General features: G+C 37.5%; 1 pseudogene; it reads right to left on the minus strand.

Annotated features, from left to right (window-relative positions):
- Positions 1–1,805: 1,805 nt before the first annotated feature.
- LOC130461469 (photosystem II protein D1-like) lies at positions 1,806–7,266 on the minus strand (annotated as a pseudogene).
- Between the last annotated feature and the right edge of the window lie 1,784 nt (positions 7,267–9,050).

A 9,050-nucleotide genomic window follows, 5' to 3' on the forward strand; every position in this document is an offset into this window, starting at 1 on the left:
TATAGTAGTAGTGTTTTGTTTTTGTAATTTTGAAACCACTACCATGTTTGGTGGTGCTTTTGGGATTTATGTAACATTTTTTGAAAATACGATGAATGCTGGTCGTTATTTTGATTGCAAAAGTTGACTTATGTTGACCAGATTTGATTTGGATTTGTTATACATCACAGTTCTTCTGAATGTTACAGGTCAAACTTCAACTTGCAAGAGTTGAGTTATGTTGCTGATGTGGATGTTATTTCTGTTGTTTGCATGTTAACATCAGGTCTGACCTGCCTGCCTGTCTGCAGCTGCAGTTGGTTTTACTTGCCTGCTTGCAGCTCAGTTGGACTGACCCTCAAGTGCAGTTGGTTGCAGTTAAACTGCCCCTAACCTCTGCTGAATTCCTTGTTGGTAGTTGATATTCAGCAGTGCAGTGCCATCACTTGACTAATGTTGCTGGCAGTGCCAAAATTGACTAATGTTGCTGGCAGTTGGTTTGGTTTAGTTCACTATCTAAATGCACATAACTTGTGCTAAAGTTTACTATTGTTGACTTTCTAAAATATGACTAATGTTGACTTTCTGAAATATGACTGATGTTGACTTTGGTTTAGTTGGTTTGGTTAAGTCATAAACAGCCATAAATTGGTAAATGTTGACTTTGTTGCAAGTTTGTTATTACTCCAGGGCTACATTTACAAATGTAGCATATACGATTCCTTTACGATAAATTTTTCGATCGTTTGAACAACTTAAGAAAACGACCACATAATTACACAAACACGCAAAGTTTAAGAAATACGATATATTATTGAATCAAAATCATTTCTAATTCAAACATACAAACTCCAACATAATGTAATGCTTTCACGCTCCTTTCCCGTGTTTTCCTATTTTAAATAGAAAATATAAACAACAAAAAATACCCATGAAAACATCAAAACCATCGAATAATTCTTCTCATTCCTTGAACTCTTCATCAACTCTATACGCAACTCACGAAGCTCGTTCTTCATCCCATGTTCATCCTCTTCCATAATGTCAATCCTCAATTGCAACTTCTTCATTTTTTCCTCAACCACATTTTTCTCATACTACAACTTAGATATCGTAGTCTCCTTCTCCAAAATTAGCATTTGGTAGTCTTCAATTACATTGTTTTCTCCAACCCATCTGAAAAAACCGCAGTCTTTGACCTAAATTGATTTTAAAAAAAATAGATAATTGTGTTAATTTTCAACCCAAATTGAGACACGAATTAACATGAAATTAAATTAACTTTCCACATACGGGCCAAAATTGGCAGCCATGAAACTTCATCCCATTATTTGGGCCTTTTTTGGCAACTCGAACAACAGCATCAACGCCACAACCACACTTCACTCTCAAAATTGTGGTCGAAGACACGGACCCAGATTGATTGCCTTGGAACATGATAAATTCAGAAACCATGATTTGGGAACCACGATTTGGATGGAAGAACACAAAAATTAGGGTTGAATAATGAGAGCATACAAGGAGGAAAAACGAAAATGGAGAAAGGATGGAGGGAGGAAGAACACGAAAATGGCGAAGGAAAAAACAGGAGGAAGAATACGAAGAAGACCAAGAAAGACTAGGGATTTATAGGGTGAGATGACTCCCTTTACAACGGTCAAAAAGCCACGTCACCCATTTACCTTTGTTAGCAGGTCAAAAAAAAATAAGCCCTTTAATTATAAATTAGTGCTTAAGCTTATATTATTCTTAGATTAATGAAAGCTCAGCCTTTTTTTAGTGAACCGGCCAAATGTTGTGTTTTTAAAATCAAAATTTCCTTCATTTTATGTTGTTTCCCTGATCAAACTAGAAGTTACAAGGGAACCATGCATAGCACTAAATAGGGAGCCGCCGAATACACCAGGTACACCTAACATGTGAAATGAGTGCATAAGGATGTTGTGCTCAGCCTGGAATACAATCACAAAGTTGAAAGTATCGGAGATTCCTAGAGGCATACCATCAGAATAGGTTCCTTGATCGATTGGGTAGATCAAGAAAACAGCAGTAGGTACTGCAACTGGAGCGGAATATGCAACAACAATACAAGGGCGCATACCTAAACGGAAACTAAGTTCCCACTCATGACCCATATAACAAGCTACACCAAGTAAGAAGTGTAGAACAATTTGTTCATAAGGACCACCATTGTATAACCACTCATCAACCGATGTCGCTTCCCATATTGGATAAAAGTGCCACCCTATAGCTGCAGAAGTAGGAATAATGGCACCCGAAATAATATTATTTCAGTAAAGTAGAGATCCGGAAACAGGTTCACGAATACCATCAATATCAACAATGAAGGCTATAATGGATACAGAAGTTGCAGTCAATAAGGTAGGGATCATAGAAACACCAAACCGTCCAATGTAAAGACGGTTTTCAGTGTTGGTTATCCAATTACAGAAGCGACCCCATAGGCTTTCGCTTACTCCCTCTGTATTTTATTAGGAGTCGCACTTACGATATTCGTCCGTATTTTATTAGAAGTCACACTTCTATTTTTAGTAATGGGGATAATTTATTTATTTTCACGCTTGCCAATGTAAATGTTTTTTTTGTAAAAATATAAAAAGTTGATATTATGAAAATATAAAAAGTTGATATTATGAAAATACATATCGATACGAATATATCTTATTTTGTATTAGTAAAAATATAAAAAGTTGATATTATGAAAATACATATCGATACGAATCAAAAAATACCCCACACGACTATATTTTATTTTATCCACAAATCACACATCATAGTCAAATTGAAATTTGTGAACAGTTTCAAAATTCAAAGTGTCTTTATTATTTAGAAACGGAGAGAGTATTTTGCAAGAATTTCTCATGCTAATAGTAGCTTACGTAGTTTTATTTCATTGTTGTACTATGTGAGTTCAACTTAATTTAAGTCAATTGTGCTTAAACTAAAAGCTTAAACTAAGTCGATAAAACGAAAGTATTAAAGTCTCACATGAATAACTATTACATACGGAGTATTACGCATTTGTTTACACAAACAATATGATCAAAATTCTTTAAAAAAAAAATACGAATTATGATCTACTCCCACCCTCCCTTAATACTCGCACCGCTTTCTTTTTCGGGCCGTCCCTTAATATTTGCACCGCTTCTATAAATGAAAATTTTTATCAATATTATATTGTTCACACTTACCTACTACCCCACCTACACCCCTATTCTTTACAAAAAATTATTTAAAAATTCACATTTTCCACTCACCACTCCCCACCTCTTACACAATTCCCACTAACTATATTTAAAAATACCTCACTATCAACTAACACCATTAAATTAATAAGTCAATTTAAATGTCTTAAATAAATATAAATATGTAAACAAAAAGTTAAGACTGCAAGATTCACGTAAAGGTAGTTTAGTGTATTTCTGCAAACAAAAAAGTTAGTGTATTAATTAATTAAATCTGATTTATGATACTCCGTAGTAAAACAAGAAAGTGAGTGAAGTTAGAAAAGAGAAGTTGGAAAAAGAGAGTAGTACTCCGTAATTAGTAAAGGAAAGCACGCGTGCTAAAGAATAAAGATTGGGCAGTGCTTAACAGAAACACTCAACAGTGATCACTGTCCAGTGTCCACTGATGAGTGTCTCATTGTAGTAAGTCTTTATTGATAACTGCAATCATTTAATCGTTCTCGTTTTTTTGTCAACCCTCTGATGACACTCAAAAGCGTCGAGAATGTAGTTCTTTTATTATATTTTTATTTTTGCACGAACTAAAATCAACGTAAAACCTAGAATCAAACATATCTATAGCACAAACACTTTTAACTTGAAATGACAAGAAGATGATAAATAATTATATTAGTTTATATAATAATACATACTCGGTCAAAAATATATCATCGAATTAAGTTTACGCATTATCCAAACTATATATTTAATTAGCTAGTATCTCCAAAACACAAAATTAATACGAAAACATCACGTTTACTATTATAATTTAAACTTATTATTCTAAAATGGAATCTTCAAAACAAATGCCATTCCTACCAAAAAAAAAAAAAAAAAAAGGCCACTCAAAGCCTATAACTTCAAGAATATGATCAGCTTCATAGTTAAAGGAGGTATGCATCATCCCTTGATTCTTTTCTTCCACCACCATAATCTTCAAATGCATCTTGGACCTTAAAAAATATATAAAAAACAGTAAGTAATAGTTTCTCCCACGGTGTAAAAATAAATTAAGAGAAGTCTTTGCGGGGGTCAGAAAAGACGGGTTTAGGGTCTCTTCGTTCTCTTCCTTCGCGGATGTGTGGCAAACAATATTAAGTAAACGGGGACTAACTTGGTGGCCGTAGGCTCCTCTTTACTAGATTGGAGTCGCCATTTAGTTTTCAACGGCAATGAGGAAACCTGACAAAACCCGGTTATTGTGATACGATAGTATTAACCAAAACTCAAGCTCACGTATTTGACCACAACGACCTTAACTTCCCTTGTGATCCCTGGTGTGGAGACGCTCAACATACATCCTGCGGAGTATAGATTGTGGATTCGGGACACATTGAATAATACGGGTAGTGCCCAGCATTAGCCCATGCGGCGGTCCTTACTAGTTCAATGTAAAGATGATGGGACTTGCTTTAAACTACATTACTAATCTGGATTACTTTTAATGCACAAATATTAACTAACATATGTCAAGAATATGACTTAGATTAATTTAAGGTACCTAACAATAATTCGGATTGTCCAAAGAATAGCTTATTAGGCGTTATAAATAATCAGATCTAAGTTAGCAAATTTATAATGGTGATTAAAGCAATAAAACAGATTATGGCACATTTCAATATAGTTTAGGCTATATTGCGGTTCTCAGAAAACTAACCACTTGTGTTTACTCGTTTTCCTTTTGCACAACGTACTTTCCTTGACTTGACTAGACTCTTAGGCAGGATCCAGGCTTAGTTTGAGCGATTATACGGACAGAGTTCCGCTTAACAAGAGTTAATACGGCGGAACTACGAAGTATACAAGACTGTTATAGGGACGTCTTAGGCTTAGGCTTCACTTTGGTATAGTATATAGATCCCGAGTGAAAAGGTTTCGTGAAAGATAGAGATTTTCTCAGTTTCAAAACTGCTGAAACACTTTTGTGCGCAAGAAAATTCTCGCGCACAACACCTGGGCTTGAGAATTTTCTCGCGCACAAGCGTATGCGCCAGATTTGTCAGGCTGGCGCTAGATTTAGCTTCAGAATTTGTATTTGGATTAGACATAAATAAGGGCGTGAGTTAATTCTTGCGCGTGGATGTTGGCTCGAATAATTAGTTGCGTTGGGCCATGTGCGCAAGAAAATTCTTGCGCACGTTTCTTTTCCACGCGTTTTATCCATTTTAATCCGGTTTTATTGCGGATTAAAACTCTTTTCTACGCTTTTCAATCTTATTTCGAGTTATTTCCAAGTAAACCTCTTCTTATGTATTTTAATCTCTTTTAGGGGTCTAGTTGGAATGCAACTAAAACTCTGCTTATTCTTTTCAATCTTTTTTAGGGGTTTAGTTGGATTGAAACTCTGCCCCTTTGACGTAAATCTATCTTGGAAGGTTTACTATATTTAGCAGATACTTAGAATGGAAGCTACTATTAATAGAAGTTACTATAAATGGAAATATGGGTTTGGGGAATGAGTTAGTCAGTCTTAGTACTTTCTTTGCTCGATAGGAATACGTTTGACAAGTGGATCTGTTTTTTCATCACTAAACTTATCACTTCTAGCGTGGGGTAAAATGTAGCCGTCTACAGTTATCCCCCACATTGATTGGGTCTAATTAAGACGAAGATCAAAGTATGTGTAGACGAAGTGCATCTAACAAATCTAATTTTGGGAAACTGATTCGGGTGCGAGGGTCTTACGAGCCACCGAGCTGAGTGATGACATTTGACTTAAGGGTCATCACTAGGAATGTCAACATTTCTCCTGACGAGTCATTGGAGATTTCCGCTCAATTTATACCTCCGCACGATGTCATTGGAGGTGTTTGAATAGAAAGAATTTTTTTAAAACAGATATCTGAAACTTTTTTAAAATTAGATGGATTGGAAACTTAACGGTACTTCTTTTTGAGAAAGAAAGCGAAAAACTTTACTTGACGATCCTGCTTTTTGAGAAAGAGAGCGGAAAACTCTACTTGGATGTCCTGATTTTTGAAAGAAAGCGGCAAACTTACTACCTTATTTTTAGAGAAAATTGGAAAAAATTAACTTAACTCTCGCTTTTTAGAAGCAGAAAACTTGCTTAACTCTCATTTTTTTTGAAACGGACAATTTTGTTTGACTCTCGTATTTTAGAAATGGAAACTTTGACCCTCGCGTTTTAGAAGTAGAAAACTTTACTCCCGTTTTTTCGAAACAAAAACTTGAATCTCGCATTTTAGGAGCGGAAAACTTGACTCTCATTTTTTAGAAACGGAAACTTGAATCTCGCTTTTAGATTTTAGAGGGATGTACTTTAAATCAAATTCAACTAGCATAACCAACCATCTGGACAACCGTCTGCTGAGAGCCGGTTTTTTTAGAGGAACTTGAGCGGATCTGCTTTGCAAATTACATGCACTGTATAGGAGAGCATGTAATGTCTGAGTTTCTTTGTGGCCCAAACCCAGGTGATACTGAGCCTTTCGAGTTGAGTATATGTGGTTTCGTACTCGAGTAGCTTCTTGCTTAAATATTACACGTCATTTTCTTTGCCTTCGATTTCTTCGGCAAGTATGTGCCAAATTGCTGAGTCACTCGTTGTAAGATAAAGCCTGAGTGGGATACCCGGTATTGCTAGCTTCAACACTGGTGGATTTAAAAGATAGCCCTTGATGGTGTCAAATGCATGTTGACAGTCTTCGTCCCATACCTTAGGCTCACTCTTGCGGAGTTTTCAAAATACTGGCTCACAAATCATGGTGAGGTTTGATATAAATCTGCTGATGTATTGTAATTTGCCGAGGAACCCCCGAATTTCTTTTTCATTCGCTGGCGGTTTCATGTCTAAAATGGCTTTGATTTTGGGAGGATCATCCTCAATGCCCCGAGAACTGATGACATACCCGAGCAACTTGCCTAACGTTACCCTGAATGAACATTTCTGAGGATTGCGCCTCATATTGTATTGCCTGAGTCTGTTGAAATTTTTTTGAAGCACTGTTGTATGTTCATGTCGCTCCTTGGATTTGACGATCATATCGTCGACATACACCTCGATTTCCCTGTGAATCATGTCACTCATGATGGTTGTGGCTGTTCTTTGATCAGTAGCCCCCGCGTTCTTCAGTCCGAACGGCATAACTGTGTAGCAATATGTACCCCACAGAAAGATGAAGGTTGTTTTCTCAATGTCGTCCTCTACCGTCGGAATCTAATTGTAGCATGCGTACCCCTCCATAATACAGAGTAAGGCATGATTTGCTGTGTTGTCGACCAGAATGTCGATGTGAGGCAGTGGAAAATTGTCTTTAGGGCTGGCCCTGTTCAGATCTCTGTAATCGACGCACATTCGGACTTTGCCGTCTTTCTTTGGAACAGGAACGACATTTGCAATCCATTCTGGATACTTGGACTCTCGAATAAACCCGACCTCTAGCTTCTTAGAGACCTCTTCTTGAATTTTGAGGGAAACATCCGGTTTCATGCGACGGAATTTCTGCTTGATGGGCTTTGAACCTGGAATGAGGGGAATTGTATGCTGACCGACGCTTGAATGAACCCCTGGCATGTCATGATAGGATCATGCGAAGACGTCTATGTACTCTGAAAGTAGCTTGATTAGATCATCCCGCTCTGCTTGAGATAGAGTCAAACCAATCTGAAATAGTTTTGAATCACCGTTGTTAGAAAGGTTAACTTTTTATGTTTCCTCAATTATGGGCGTCCTGTTTTCATGATTTTCGATAGCTTTTGAGATTTCAAGGTAAGTTTCTTGAGAAGCAAAGTTGTTTGGATTAAGAATGTGTTTTGGACTTGAAGAGTAGGATGAAATTGAAGTATTATTGAAATTAGCAATCATTACATCGACAACTTTGACTTGATGTTCGGCCGCTAAGGGAACTTGATTGATGCAAGACTCTAGCCCTAGACTCTTAGACTCATCACTAGACTCGAAAATTGAAAGACATACTCTGGACTTGAAAGAAACCAATTTAAACATAAATGCAGTTGTCGGGGTATTCCCAGATGTCCTCATCATCATCATCATCATCATCATCATCATCATCATCATCATCATCATCATCATCATCATCATCATCATAGTAGAAAAGGTTGTTGACATAGATCTTTGAAGCTTGATCCCAGACTTGATTCCAGGTATTGTATGAGAATCCTACGAAGCGGCTCTTGCTGGCATTGTTGAGGCTTAGGAGAAACACCTTGACCGCCCTTCCCTCTGGCAGTCCAGGTCGAATGTTGCAAGCAGAGGTAGTCTAGCAATGGAAGTACTCGTGAATTGATTCATCATCCCCTTGTCGCAGAGCAAGTGTTGACTGGATGAAAGTGATTTTGTAACTAGAGCCAATAGGTGTGAAGCAGGACGGACCATCCAGTAATTCCTCGAGCCAAGGATCTTCGAATAGCAAGTCATAGTCGGCTGGTATATCAATGACCACGAACTCTGCCTGGTTGCGATATGTCTCGATAGAGAAGAGCAAGGTGAGGATCCCCAGGATCTTGTACGTGATGTCATGGAATTTGATTGCCCGTTCCATAGTCACCATCCGGTCGTATTCAGTGAAGCCTAAAGCTTTGAGAGTTGTTAGAGGGAAGATGTTTACTTGAATGTCAGTGGTTACCCAGGGTTTAGGGATCACCCAGTCTTGAATCTGTGGGATGAGATGATAGAATCTTGGAACCACCAATTCAACGTATGGTTTGTACATTGTAGAGATTAAGTTGCATGGAAAGTATTCTTCCTCATCTCCGTAGTCCTGAGAGATGGCTTGTACTGATGGTGAATGCTTGGCTCCCAGGGGAAAAGGCAAGGTTTTGTTGTCAACCATGTATTGAATC

The sequence above is a fragment of the Spinacia oleracea genome, chromosome 5 (assembly GCF_020520425.1).
Source record: "Spinacia oleracea cultivar Varoflay chromosome 5, BTI_SOV_V1, whole genome shotgun sequence".
Taxonomy (NCBI): Eukaryota; Viridiplantae; Streptophyta; class Magnoliopsida; order Caryophyllales; family Amaranthaceae; genus Spinacia; species Spinacia oleracea.